Source organism: Cebus imitator, unplaced genomic scaffold, assembly GCF_001604975.1.
Source record: "Cebus imitator isolate Cc_AM_T3 unplaced genomic scaffold, Cebus_imitator-1.0 Scaffold127, whole genome shotgun sequence".
Classification (NCBI taxonomy): Eukaryota; Metazoa; Chordata; class Mammalia; order Primates; family Cebidae; genus Cebus; species Cebus imitator.
In genome coordinates this window covers 1785458-1801545 of record NW_016107442.1, presented here as the reverse complement: position 1 = coordinate 1801545, position 16088 = coordinate 1785458, and positions in this window count along the sequence as shown.

Sequence of the window (16088 nt, the reverse complement as noted above, 5' to 3'; positions counted from 1 at the left end):
TCAATGATTAAAAGAAGTTGACATTCCACTGAACACATTATTTTATCCAACAATGTTAAAACTAAACCCAAAAGACTGCTATTTTTGACTAAGGAGAAATTTTTCAGAAGGCAATTGTTTAAATGTCTATGGCCCTCTGACGACATGGCACTTCCATATAACCCCTTCCTCAGAATATTTTTACCTGAGCTAGTTCTATATAATTTCACATCTATTTTCATTATTTGAAATGATGACTCCATTCCAGGTGAAGTATGATACATCCATTATGCAGAGAGACAAGGAAGAAAATAGCGTCTATAAATACTAAAGCATTACTGATGTTTCCTGAGAATGCAAGACTTACAAAGGTTGATACATTCACAGATTATAAACTACATACACTTTTATATAACCATTGAAGACAAACACAATTAATTATAATTCTCGTTGCAACATTTTTGAGGGGATAATGGATAGATTATTTTCATTTTGCTAAACTCATTCTGCTTACAATATTATTTTGAGGAAATATTGGTTTCACAAATGTGAACTCATTAGCCAAGTTCAGACACAGACCTACACATTTACCTTTATTCCCTGATTACCTTTTCCCCCTGATCATGACATTTTCTGTTGCTCTAGTAATTTTGACTGTGTCAAGAATGTATGCTGGAAAATAAACTCTGAATTGAAAGCACTGAAACCTGACTTGAAGCAGTCATGCTAATTCTCCTTTCTACCCCTTTTTGACTTAATCCATATATTAAAACTTTTAAAGTCAGCTTTTACGAAATGGATGGTGCAGTCTAAATTCTATGTTCCAGAACCCAGGGATATAGAATAATGTAAAAGGAGCAAGAGAAAGGGTCAACAGTTTTGGTTTTCAGTTGGAATATGCAGAGGGAGAGAATCATTTCCAAATGGTCTCTAATGGTCTACAGGTCAAAATTGAAAAAAATTTCAGTTCATTTCCCACTCCAAAATTCCATAAAATATGTATCTATTACATCAAAGAAGAAGTTGCTCCAAGTTGATTTTTGAATTAAGTCTTTCTTGTAAATGCTATGTATTAAATATGTTCTAAATGCACTTTACTTATTTATTTATTGGAGACAGGCTCTTGCTCTGTCACTCAGACTGGAATGCAGCAGCATAATCACAGCTCACTGCAGCCTGGAAGCTCTGGACTCAAGTGTTCCTCCCACCTCAGCCTCTTGAGTCACTGGGATTACTGATATGAGCCACTGTGCGGAGGACTGGTTTACATTTTTGTGTTCAGAATGTTAAACATAATGACTAGAGGCAGAGTAGTCCCCACAATACAGACTACCTAGCCTTAGGTGGACTCTTAAACACTGGTTTGTTGTCTCCAAGAGATGAAGGCCATTTAAATTTGAATATTACTTTTCATGCCACTTCAGATTTTTAGAATCCATAAGAAAGCAAGTAATTATATGCTCAGACATCAGTGAGTCATCAGTCACATTCATTGTCCGCCACAAAACTATAGCCTGTAATAAACAGACAACTTGTTTATTTCCCCAGCCTGGTTTGCACGAGTCTTACAGTTCTATAAGCAATCTCGATCCATATAATCACTACGTGACTGCTATTCTCATGAACACTCCTGAAATACTGGTTTTCATCCAGCACAGATATTCAATAAAAGCTAAGTGGAAAGTTCACATTTCAAATCTGATCTGTAAAATTTTCCTGGTACAAAAGTACAGCAGGTACGGAGGTGTGTTCTCAGAGCTCTCTTCAAGAGAGTCTACTTTGAGTAGCATAGTTGAATGACAGCTTACATCTATGGCCACTGTGATCATTCACTTTAAAACCTCACATCCTCCTGGCTGCTTCCAGCCAATGAGTGAGTATAATAGGCTGCTAATTCTGCTCCATTTGTTTCTAAAGTGGAAACATTTGTAACTTTGGCTCAAGGATTCTGCATCAGACTTGTCGAGACTTTCTCAGAACTTTACTGCAATCGGAGGCTCTTCTTACCCAATCTTCCTTTCTTCCTCTCCCCTTTCTCAGGTGTGAGAACAGCATGACAGTCTGAAAGCTCTACTTTCAGACTTTTCTAACTCTTTAGAAGCTAAGATTTAGAAAACTCAACTCTTTAGAAGCTGAGAGTTAGAAAACTCTTTTCTAACTTGTCTAACTCCTTCTCCCTCTCCTGTTGTCATTCACAGGAGTTGTCTAAATCTCTATCACTATTTACCATTATTATTTGGTGATAAAGGTCTTTTAATAAATCTCTTGCACATTTAATCATGTCTTGGCATCTACATCTTAGAGGGTCCAAGCCAACACAGAAAGTGAGCATCGAAGGCTTTTATTCTACTCAACAGAATTTTTTCAGTTCAACAATATTATATGACTAGCTATAAATTTAAAATACTCAAAAAATATATAGTCTAAAGTTCAAGGGTCTTTCCTCAAAGAAAGCATCGAGTAAAGACATTCATTTATTCCCTAATTTATTAGTCCATTCATTCAATCAATAAAATGGTTATTAAAACAGACATGGATCACACACAACAGATAAAGTGCTATACCAGAATAAGATGGTCTTAGTCATCATAAAACTTACAGTCTAATGGAGCAAATCTTAAATACTTTTTGTTTTTGTTTATGGGCCTCTTCGGGTGTGATGAATGCTATGAACAGTGTCCCCAGAAAATTCATATGCATATATACATATAGGAACATTCTGAGGCTGGCCACAGTGGCTTATGCTTATAATCCCAGCACTGTGGGAGGCTGAAGCAGGAGGATCTCTTGAAGCCAGGAGTTCAATACCAGCCAAGGCAACAAAGTAACACCTCATCTGTACAAATCATTTTTAAGAAATAAGCCTGGTGTAGCAGTGTGCACCAGCTACTTAGGAGGCTGATGTGAGAGGATCACTTGAGCCAAGGATGTTGATGCTGCAGTGAGCTATGATCATGGCACTGAACTCTTGCCTGGGTGACAAAGCAAGATCTTGTCTCAAAGAACAAACATTCTTTGTAAATATTGGAGATTTTGTGAACATAATTCTAACAGCTTATGTTCCTCCTTTGTCCTGAGTCCATTGGCTCATGTGGTAATCCGGCTCCGGGAACTAGATTCTTGCCAGGTTCTTCCATACCCAGATTCCTGCTTTTGGTAACTTTACTATAATGCAGATTCTCTCAATCAAGCATAGTCTTTTCTTTCTTCCCATGGAGATTAGAAAACAATCTCTGGGATAGAGTCTGGCTTCTCCAGAATTGTTATTTTGCTTTCTGGGATTTCTATTCATCACTGACAAAGCATAATTTTTCAACTATGCAATTCTGGTAGTCTCCTAACCCTTCTCTCCAATATCTCCTTACTGTGTTCTGTCATATTCTAAAACCAGATTCTCTTAATATTCATGAAGCATAGATTTGCAGATGACCCTTCTTTTATCAATCAGATTCTCCTATCCTCATGTGCATGGAAGAAGATGCACTGAACTCAATCATTATAAACATCCTCTACATAAGCTCCATGTTTCAGAGAAACTCTAATCTTTGCTTGTTATTGAAGACAAACCTCATTTTCTTGCCTCAGTGTTTTCTCTCAGCTAAAATGCTTCCTATCTCTTCTTCTGATAAATTCTGCCTATGTGTTAAGGCCTGAAAAAAATGTCCACTTTTCCGTGGTATACATGCAAGGGAAGTTATGAGTTGAAATAAAAGTGGTTAAGTTGGAATGGAAAGTAAAGAATTCATGTAAGACCTATATTAAAGGTAGAAGTAAATGTACTCAGTTTCTGATTTTAAATATGAGGATAATATTAAATATTAATGAAAACTACCAATTTGTAGCACTTACCATGTATATACCTCTACAAATAACATGAATATGTTATTTTATATAAATATCTTAGACAGGAAGTTGCTATTATTATCCCAGTATGTAGATGAGAAAATAGATACTTATGGATGTTAGTAAACTATTCAAGGTTTCGTAGCTTTAAGAGTAAAGTTGGCATTTTAATTCAGGTATGTCTAACCTATTTTATGGTCTTAACCATGAAGACATGACTTGAAGACTTGTAGCTTGAGGAAATTGGTAAAAAATTGTGCAAGAAATAACATAAATTTTCTTTTTAAAAACATTTAACTTTGAACCATTTAAATAATATGTAGAAGGAGACATTCATCAGTTAATTGCAATCAGAAAAATGGACTTTGGGAAAGGAATAATTAATACAGATATTGATGAAGATTCCAAAAACAATCAAAACAAAAATTGACAAGCAAGACCTAATTAAGGAGCTTCTTCATAGAAAAATCAACTAACAAGAGATTAAAAAGGCAACCTACAGAATGCGAGAAAATATTTCCAAAATTGTATCCAACTAAGGTCTAAAAGCCAGAATATATAAGGAACTTAAACAAATCAGCAAGCAAAGAAATAAAAAAAAATTAAAAATGGGCAAAGTACATGAACAGGCATTTCTCAAACAAAGACATATACACAGCCAAGAAGCATATGAGAAAATTTTCAACATCACTCATCATTAGAAAAACATAAACCAAAACCACAATGAGATATCATCTTACACCAGTCAGAATGGCTATTACTACAATAAAAAATAACATTCTAGTGAGGTTACAGAGAAAATGGAGAATTTATACACTGCTGGTGGGAATGTAAATTAGTTCAGCCACTGAAAGTACTTGGGAAATTTCTCAAAGAACTTAAAACAGAACTACCATTCAACCCAAAAATCTTATTACTGGGCAAATAGCCAAAGGAATACAAATCATTCTACCATAAATATTGCAGCACTGTTCACAATAGCAAAGATATGGACTTGACCTAGATGCCCATCAACAGTGGACTAAAGAAAATGTGGTGTAGATACACTATGCACTACTAAGCAGCCATAAAGAAAGAATGAAATTGTGTTCTTTGCGGCAAAATGGATGGAAATGTAGGCCATTATTCCAAGCAAATTGGTACAAGAACAGAAAACCAAATACTGCATGTTCTCACTTATAAGTGGGAGCTAAACATGGAGTACACAGAAACACAACAAAGTGCACGATAAATACCAGACCCTGCTTGAGAGTGGAGAGTGGGAGAAAGGTGAGGTTCGAAAAACTACCTATCAGGTACTACACTCATTTCATGGATGATGAAATAATCTGTACACCAAACCCCTGCAACATACAATTTACTCATGTTACAAACCTGTACTTGTCTCCTATGAACTTAAAATGAAATTTGGAAAGAAAAAAAAGTTATTTATTTGAAATGAAAGATAAAGTTCTAAGAATATATGTAATACCCATAAGAGAACAATGAAGAAAAGAAAAAGAGGCCAAAGGCTAATAACCTGGAAAAACTTCCATGAATAATGATGAGGATAATACGGAAAAGGAAGACAGGAGAATTTCATGACAGACTTCAGGGCCAGTCATGTCATAATATGGAAGTATGTTGTAATACGGAATTGGTAATATGTTTCAATATGGAAAATAATTAGATGATCTTTGGTAGGAATATCTTGGAGGTCCCTGAACAAGAGTTACAGCAGAGCAGTAACAGTTAAATCCAGATGGGAAGAGATTAAGGAGTTTCATTATATACAGTAATGCCTGGCTTGATGATCGGGATATGTTCTGAGAAATGAGTTGTTAGGTGAGTTTGTCATTGTATGACCATGACAGAGTGTACTTACAGAAACCTAGGTGTATAGCCTGCTACACACTTAGGTTACGTGGTGTAACCTGTTGCTCCTAAGCTACAAACAGACACAGTATGTCACTGTACTGAATACTGTAGGCAATTGTAACACAATGTTCAGTATTTTTGTAACTAAACATATTTAAAAATAGCAAAGGTACAAGAAAAATGCAAGATGGAGAATGGACACCTGCATGTGGCACTTACCATGAATGGAGCTTACAGGACAGGAAAAGTCTCTGAGTGAGTGGATGATGAGTGACTGTGAGGCTAGGATATTACCACAGACTACTGCAGATTTTATAAACACTGTACATTTAGGCTACACTACATTTACTTTAAAAATTTCTTCAATATTAACCTGAGCTTACCATAAATTTTTACCTTTATAAACATTTTTTAACTTTTTTGTAATAACACTTAACTTAAAACACAAATACAATGCACAGATGTGAATGGTTTCTTCTTTACCTTCATTTTCTAGAAGCCCGTTTTATTGTTACGTTTGATTTTTTCTTTTTTTACATTTAAAACTTTTTTGTTAAAAATTAAGATACAAACACACATATTAGCCTAAGCCTATACAAGGTCTCATCAATATCGCTGTCATCCCCCTTCACATGTTGACCACTGGGTGATCTTCAGGGACGATAACATACATACAGCTGTCATATCCTATGATGACAATGCTTTCTTCTGGAATTACTCCTGGAGGACCTGCCTGAGGCTGTTTTACAATTAATTTTTGTAAGTAGAAGGAATACACTCTAAAATAATGATAAAATATATAGTATAGTAAATACATAAATCAGTAACATACTCATATAATATTATTGAGTACTTTTATATGACTGGCAGCATAGCAGGTTTGTTCACACCAGCATCGCCACAAACACATGAGTAATGTATTAAACTATGCCATTATAATGACTCCAATGTCACCGGGCAACAGGAATTTTTTAACACCATTATATTATCATGGGACCATCATTGTATGCACAGCCTGTCATTGGCTGAAAGGTGGTTATATGGCACATGACTGTAGATGCTTTTGACTTTTGTCAGAGAAGAAAGTCTTTCCTTCATGTGGACTGCTTACTGGAAAAATGCTTCTTTATGTGTCTTTAAGTAATATCTACTCCCTCTGTGAACTGTGTCCCCCATTCTAAGAAAACTTTCCAGATAATGTGATGCATCAGTGTTTTCACAACTATCTTTCCTGCTCACTGAGGAAAACAGCACATTCTTCTGGGACAGGATTGATCTTTTCTGTTGAATTAAACAGGCTCGAAGTTGTCATCATATAGTGTCCATAAGACTATTTTTCTACTGAAAATGTTGGTCTACCACTATAATTTGATAATTCCAGTACTTGGATGTTATCGTAACTATATATTACAAAAGACTGCAAAGTTTTTGAGGACAGGGACAATGTAATATTATCTCAAAACCCATTAACTGGTATAACTATCACAAACATAGACACACACACACACACACACACACACACACACACACACCCCTTCACCTCCAGTACCAAATAGAATACATATAACAGGCATTAAAATTTATTGTTGCATGAATTTATAAATGAATGAGAAGATGAATGAATGAAAAACTTGCTAAGTGACAAAGATAAATAAATACATTTGTAGAGACATAAAGAGAAATTATATTTTATGTAGCAATGCTATGTAACTAGTAAATAGGCTAAAGGGATACCTATAATAAAACATGTTTCCTAAAGATGGTGAAATGTGCTACTTTATATAGTATAAAATATCCAAATAAAGTTTCTGTCGGTATAGTATAGTATAGTCTTTCCTTGGCAATACATTTATCTAGACAAACTCTGAACTACAAGCTCTAACATTACACTTTTTAAAAAATTATCTTTCATTGGATTAAAAATGGAAACTATCTGAATTGGCAGGTGTTCCTGACATTATTCTCTTTTTTGGGTAATGGCCTTCATACATCTCATTTATGATAACATCTATTTCACAAAAGATTATTAGATTGTGTTAGTCAGAATAAGCTATGTTAGCTTTTGGTTACAAACTCTAAATCTCAGTAGTCTAAAACAACAAAGATTTGTTTCTCATTCACATTACATGTCCATATACATGTCTGCTCCTGTGGTCTTTCATAAGGAACTCAAACTGGTGGACTCAATCAGGTACATCACACATACCAGGAAAAGGCTCATAGCAAGTCATCCAGCAGTTCTTCACCAGGAGGTGACATGTGCTACTGCCACACAGGAATTTTTGACCAAAGCAAGGGTCATCTGGTTAGGCAGAAGATATTTCTGCTTTATTTTATTATTTTAGAATATTATATTAAAATAAACTATTTAAGCATCGTCAGTCACCCAATTGGTGTTCTTTGCTTCCTTAATGCAAGGAATATTTTCAGCAAAAAGTAAATTTCAAATGTGGCAGCCACAACAACAACAAAAAAAATAGCCCTCCTACACCTATTCAGATAGCTAGTATAACATTACAAAATAAACAAATAAACAGAAAATAACAAATTGGCAAGGATATGGAGAAATTATTACCCTTAGGCCTTGTCGGTGGAAATGTAAAATGGTGCAGTCACTATGAAAAAAGCATAGCGGTTTCTCAAAAACTTAAATATAGCATTACTAAATGATCCAGTAATTCCACTTTTGGCGCACACTACAAAGAATTTAAAGCAGAGACTTAAACAGATATTTTTACATCAAAATTTATAGCAATGTTATTCACAATAGCCAAAAAGGTAGAAATAACTCAAATGTCCATCAATGGATGAATGGACAAACAAAATGTGTTGTATACATACAATAGAAATCATTCAGTCTTAAAAAGAAAGAAAATTCGGATGCCTGTTACAATCTGGATGAACCTTGAGGATATTATGCTGACCAAAACAAGTCAGACACAAAATGTCAATATTGCATGATTCGATATATATGGGTTGCCTAGAATATCCAAATTCAAAGAGACAGAAACTGGAAAAAAATGACTACAAGTGGCTTGGGAAAGGAAAGGAATAAATGGTTAGTATTTAATGGAATAATGAAATATAATTGGAATAATGAAAAATTCTGGATATGGTTATTAGTGGTAGTCCTACAACAATATGAATATACTTAATAGCACTGAATTACACACTTTAAAAAATTGGTAAATTTTATACTCTGGATATGTTATTGCAATAAAAGCAAAATTTGAGGACAGGGACATTTCTTCTGCTTTTTCTCTGGCCGTTTTCTAGGGCCATTTGTAATATTTTCTACATGTATCTGAATTCTCGCTTCCAATAAATGAAACAGACTCGAAAATTTGCCCCTTGGATACCATTAATAGTTCATCATATAGAAAAGACTTCAGAGAGAGATTCTGGTCCATGCTAGTTGGAATAAAGGAGATCCCAATATGAAAATGATGTGAACTTTAGTCCCAAAATGATGAAGCAGATCATGCCATTTACACCAACATTACACCAACATATTCACAGAGTGAGGGTTTTATTTCCCAGTGATTCTCCCTAAAATAAAATAGCCTCACTATATGTAATATATGATGTGTAGGGGTGTGTGTGTGTGTGTATGTGTGTGTATGTGTGTGTGTGTGTGTGTGTGTGCGTGCCTTTTACAAACTTTTAAAGTTAGACTGCAGAATTAGCAAATCTAGGATGACAGGCCTAGTGACCAACCATCTATGCATTGTTTACCCCATGCCGGACTCAGGATAAAGCACAAGATGCATAAAGCACAATCCTTGCCTTTGAAGAACACTTGCACTAATGGCAGAGATGGTTAAGTAAATAATTCATAATAAGAGATGTCTTTGGTGTTGTGGCAGGCCAATTAATTCTGCATGGAAGGGCCAGAAACAGTTACACTGATAACTTGAGGAATGTTTAAAAGGTCAAATGGGAATTGGTCAAATGAAAAATGGCAGATGAAATGAAGCAAGTTGGGCTGGCATTACTAGCAGAGCGAACGGTACTAGGAAAGACATGAAGGCCTTGAAATACGCGGCATCCCTCTGAGACAGCAAGCAATCGGCTGTGATTATAAATGGAGAACCTGGTGAAGGTGTCCTGAGATCAATCCAAAGGCAAACCAAGGCTGCAGCGTGAAGATCCTGGAGCAATACAGAATCCTTGGGATAATCTAGTTTTTGAAATATCCCAGTGTATTTCCTCACAAACATCAATGATCTCTGCCCTTTAGATGTATTAAATGTTTATAAAAATATCCATAAATCTTCACATGTCCTTACGATGGCTGAAATACAATACCCTCTGAGTTATCGACAAAATATGTGAAAAATTAAAATAGGCTGTATTTAGACACCACATACAAATATTTAAAATATAAGCCATTTTCTTAAACAAAGAGATATCTATTTTTCTTAAATATAGGAGGCCACAAGATTTTATGAGAAGAAAATATATATATGTGTAAACAATGAATTCAACACTTAAATTTCATCCTGTGAAGTCCAAAGGGAATGGTCTGGCAGGATTAAATTCAGATGACCCCGGCTTACACAAATAAGCCTTATGCTATATGGACCTAAAAATCTCCACCACCAGGAATTTACACGATGGAAACTAAATCTCAAACTAAACCTCAACCCCAAATAATCCTCTCCTGAAGATACCAAATTCCTGTCTCCTGACCACATTTTCCACTGAGTTACTGTTGAGTCCAATGCTGTTTCAGTTGCTAAGGCTACATTGCCTGGCTCCTAAAATATTAACTATAATCTTTCAAAAATAAAAAAAACAGTAGTGATCAAAATAGCTAGTTGGCTCAACTGCTTTATATATAGTCAATTCTGCTAAGGAAGTCTAAACGAGGTATGATAAATGTATTGGAATAGTAGAAAAATTAAGAGAAATCCTGTGTGATGCTGGTCAGCAATGGAGACATTATGCAAAGATTTTGTAACAGCAATCCACAAATTAATGGTTTTACTATGTCTTCCAAATACTTCTCCCAGCAACAAAATTTCTCTTGGAAATTAAATGTTAGCAATAACAGCAATATTTTTAAATGAAAATTTTAACATAAGTTTACAGCATTAAAAGCCTTCTTTCATTAAAAAGCAGATTTATAACATTTTATACATGTGATATTTACTTATTCAGGTTCTTTGAAATATTTTTTCTTTAATAACCAAAAAGTGCCTGTGATTGAGAAATCAGATGTTAAACACATTTCAAAGGGTGAAACTTACTGCCACTTACCAGGGCAGTACAAAGAAAAATTTGCTTGTACGTAGCTTCTATAAAAATTTGTAGCAGAATAGTTCTCTCAAGGACTTGCAAATTATTACAGTGGAATCTTTCAGCCATAATGACTTATCTATCAATAAGTATTTCCTGTATTGGCAAAAGTTCTGATCTAAGTACATTGGAATGGAATTGCTATAACTTACTCTTCTGTTTACCACAGGTGCTATATGAGTGGGCTGTGGCTGCCACAGAAAACACCATAGATCGGATGGCTTAAACAACGGAAATTTATTATCTAACAGTTCTGGAGACCAGAAATCCCCAATCAAGGTGTTGACTGATTAGGTGAGGGCTTTATTTCTGCTGACAGACAGCTACCTTCTTGCTGAGTTTTTATAAGGCCTTTTCTCTGTGGCTCATAGAGAGAGGGAGAGCTCTGGTGTTTCTTCCCCTTCATATTAGGACGCCAGCCCTATCACTAAGGTTCCATCATGATGATTGTATTTAGCCGGTAACTATGGGGTTTAGGGCTTCAACACATGAATTTAGAGAAATACATTCATTTTATAACAGGTGCTTAACTAGAAGTCTGTATGCACATTGTTTTAAGAAAAAGCTACATGAAATCCAAGGATTTACTCTCTTTGTAGAATTTCTCATATAAAGAACTTGAGACAAGTACATAAATGTTACCTTTCCACCTTTTCATTGGAAAGCAGCTAATAGAGAATACAGTAGTTCTACCCACTATGTCCTTATAATGCTTTGAATGCAATGAAATGTATCTGTCACCAAAATTTCCATGCTTGCCTAACCCAACTTCTCAAATTATGCTATTGGCCAAACTCACATAATTGAGAAATCTGAATGATGGAATTGTACACTAGTTGAATAGAGATAATATTACTTTACATAGCACAGCAAAGCTCTGCCATAACTCTACAAATAAGACTGAAAAAATCAAATATGTAAAAAGAAGGGTCATGTTATTAAATGGCTAATAAAAACACTGACTCTTCTCAGCTACCTATCTGAATATATTAGGTTTCTGAGAGCCAAACATCAATCATGGTCATTTCTGAATTTTGGTGATCAAAGTGTAGATGATCATAGTTTTACTGCATTTCAATTTGATTATTAGTTAAGTAAAATAATTTTTTTCAATGTATGCTGTGAGACTGATTCTCAATTAGTATGGATTCTATAAAAAAGTAGGATTCCTTTTTCCCTCTCAGTTAATCCAATAAGATGGTAGATTGTCAAACTATGCCTTGTTCTTTTCCTGAATTCCAAAGGTAAAATGCAGTAATGAAAGTGGGGATGCCAGCAACAGGGAGACACGGAGAAAGGAGCTCCAGGGACAACATCAGGAAGCATGATGTGTTGGCTAAAAAACTTATGTTTTCAGGCTGTAGCAGATTTCACATTCTAACTTCATCACTTCCTGGTTAAACCATCTTGAATGAATCATTTTTTGAATCACTTAGCACCATGACTTCTACATTTCAAGCCTCAAAGGGTAGGGATTATTATTATTAATGCTATTGCCAGTGATGTTAACAAAGGAAAGAGTTTCGACTGTCCAAAATGGTTCATGTCCATGAGATATTTTAAGTGGTGTTCACATTCAAGAGCAAGCCTGCAAAGATCTTTGGGCAAATACTCACTTAAAGAGAATTAAACTAAATATTGTTTGTCATTTGCTCACATATACTAATTCTATTAGCTCAACTATTCAGAAATATTCACTGAAGGCCTAACTCCACAGGAATTTGATTGAGGATAAACTTAGAGGACCACAATTTCCCCAGTACTTTACTTAGTATAAATAACTAAGTTCTTACAACAATCCCAATTTTCTAGATGACAGTGTTAAGGCTCAGAGAGGTAAGTAAATTGTTTAACTTATTCCAGCTGTCAAGTAGACATGCTGAAATATAGCCAACACTTTTATAAAGATTACAATTGAATATATTCTTGTTCTAGGGGTGGCAAACTTTTTTGGTAAAAGACCAGACATTTTAGGTTTTGCAAGCCACCTGTTCTTTCTTCCAAAGACTCTCAACTCTACCTCTTAAAGGGAGCTATTTACAAATGTAAATAAACAAATGTGGCTGTGTTCCCACAAAACTTTATTTATAAATAGGAAGAGTGGGCCAGGTGAGGTGGCTCATGCCTGAAATCCCAACATTTTGGGGGGCCCAGGTGGGTGGATCACTTGAGGTCAGGAATACAAGACCAGCCTGGCCAACATGGTCAAACCCGTCTCTCCAAAAAAATACAAAAATTAGGTGATCGTGGTGTTGTTTGCCTGTAGTCCCAGCTACTTGGGAGGCGGAGGCACGAGAATTGCTTGAACCCAGGAAGTGGAGGTTGCAGTGAGCCAAGATTGCGTGACTGCACTCCAGCCTGGACGATAGAGTGAGAAGCTGTCTCAAAAAAATAATATTAACAATTAATTAATAAAAGAAATGAGAGTGAACAAGATTTGACACATGAATTACAGTTTACTGACCCTTGTTCTAGTTAGAATTATATTATAGTTTAATCTTCATAATAGTTAAGCATTAAGGAAAATTGTGTTCTGTGTGTCTCCCCAACAGAATGTTTTGGATTTTAATTTCCTAATTCATAGTAAAAGCCTTTTCCTGCAGTCTATTAAAAAATTATGTTTTACTGTTCATCTTTAGCCAAAGACATATATTTAGACACTCAAATATGTTTTAGACAGACCATCACAGTAGATAATATGTATTCAATGAACAAATGAATACATCACCCAATAAATAAATTATTGTTGTATGCGGAGGCAGAACATCTTTGCCAGAATCTGCTTCCTATTTAGATAAATGTGCCAGATATTTATCAAAGATTTCCTGTATATCAGGTGTTCTGCTAAGAAGTGGAGTTGTATGAAAGAATAAGACATAATCTTTCCTTCCAAATGATTTAACTCTGGGAGGCAAATAAATGACACAAGCATAAGTACTACATTTATGAAAGTTATGTCAACTTTTTCAGAGTTCTCAGATATAGTAAATGGATTAGTCCAGAAGTATTCTCAAATTCAGCTTCCTACAATACCAATCCATATGGTTCTACTATTCAAGAAGTGCAAGAATCTATCCTTCACACAGCAAAATCACAGTATGTCTACATTTAGCCTGAATTGAATTGATACCAGGATGATCAAAATTAGAAACATAATTCCATATTGGATATTATTTTTGCCTTTTCCTTATTTTATTTTTTACACTTGAACTTAGCCAAAAGGCCGAGAAGCTACTCTTCTCAAATTTAATATTGGTTCCTAAACCCCAACATTATTTTGGAAGTGAGTTATATACATTCTACCCTTTGTAGCCTCTATGCTTTATTCTTTATCCTCATGCTTAACTGGTTTTCTCCAAATACCTTTTTCTTCATTTTCCCTTTACTGCAGCCAGGCAACAGAGTTGAGCATAAGTCTGTTTTTTCTTTATTGTGTAAAATGCATGAGACACCATAAAAATTGCCAATGTTAAGCTGATGACAATTCAAGGAAGATAAATCAAATGCTAAAATATGTGGGTGAACATATCTGTACATAAAAACAGGGTGAGGGAAGACTGAAATTATCGTGGCATGGCTTCAAAAGGAAAGGGTTTGGAAAATAGTCACATAATCTGGATGAGACAAGTGAGTTTCATTTGTCACAACCCCAGGATATGAGTCTTGCAGATCATCGTGAATGATGCTTTGAGTGTTATAATAGAACTAAAAGATGTGGAAGCATTTGATTTAATGCAAAGACATCAGTTTTGTCTGCCAAATCCCAAGGAAGACATCTACAAGCCCATGAATCAACATTAGGATCTCTGTGTTGAGCAAATGACATCCAAATCATAAAGCCGTCATCATTTAAAATGTATTTTTAAATCACCTCTCCACTACCATTTATAACGGATACATTTTTAAAACCAATAATTAATCAACTCTGACACATTTCCTTCCTTTTCTCCCTTTTCTCCTCAAAATCCTTATTTTATAAGGAGCCATTTTTAATTTCCTGTATGCAGAACACAAGCCAAGGTATTCAGGTCCCAAAGCTTCATCTATGAAGAGGCTTTGGAAGTTTATGAATGAACAAAGTTGAAAAGCAATCTTCAGCTTAGATGGTATCTTGACATACATGTGTCATGATCAGTGTGACACTTCCCTTAGGAATAGAATCTCACTGTTCATGACTGTATCTCAGGAAGGCATTGCTGGAAAATTATGTACCTCAAGTTCATGGCCATATCACATTTCCCCACGTCTTCAAGCACCAGTCCATCAGATAATTTTTCTTACAGAGATCCCAGTACCGTAATTTGCCTCTGCTTTAATCAACAGTGAGATAATATAGAAGCCGCATTAAATGATTCAGAATCATTTCGTCATCAGGAAACCCATTAGTCTAACCATATTTTCCCATACTTTTCAGCATCATGTCCTGTCATCTGGAAATAATAGATACCATAAAAGCAAATTCTAAAAGGTTTAAAAAATGCTAGGACAGAGCACATGGTGTTTATTTAGAGGTTGATATTACCACAAATTAATCAAAATGGGGAATTCTTTTCCAGTATATTTGAATCCATTTTCTGTATGAAATAATGCTAAAATGTTACATTTAAGCATGATATATTCACATATTTACTTCAACAGACTGGAATTTGCCAGATGTGCAAATGTAGAATCATACTAATGTGGATGTTTTCATTTCTACATTTCTAGTAAATCAATGCATAAATGTAAAAAAAAAAAAAAGCAGAAAAAGAAAAAGAAAGATGGGAAACTGGTGGCTTGAGGGAAGGACTCAGGCATGTTAAACATTTTGAGTCAGTAGTCTAATGGTGCACCTCTGGTTATTTTTAATATCCTGCCAAAATCTTCAAGTACCCTAAATGCATTAGAAATTGTAATTTAGAAACAAAATTATGAAAATTTCATGCATGTATTTGGAAAGAGTCAAGGGAGTGGCAAGTGGAAATCTAAACATTTAGAATTTCATTATCCTTACATCCTGAGTACCTGCTAGAGTTTCTCACAATCTCTAGGCTCTCCATAAATACTAATTGATAATGGTTTTGCTTTAAAAAAACACTGAGATTCCATAGAACATTCTCCAATTTTCA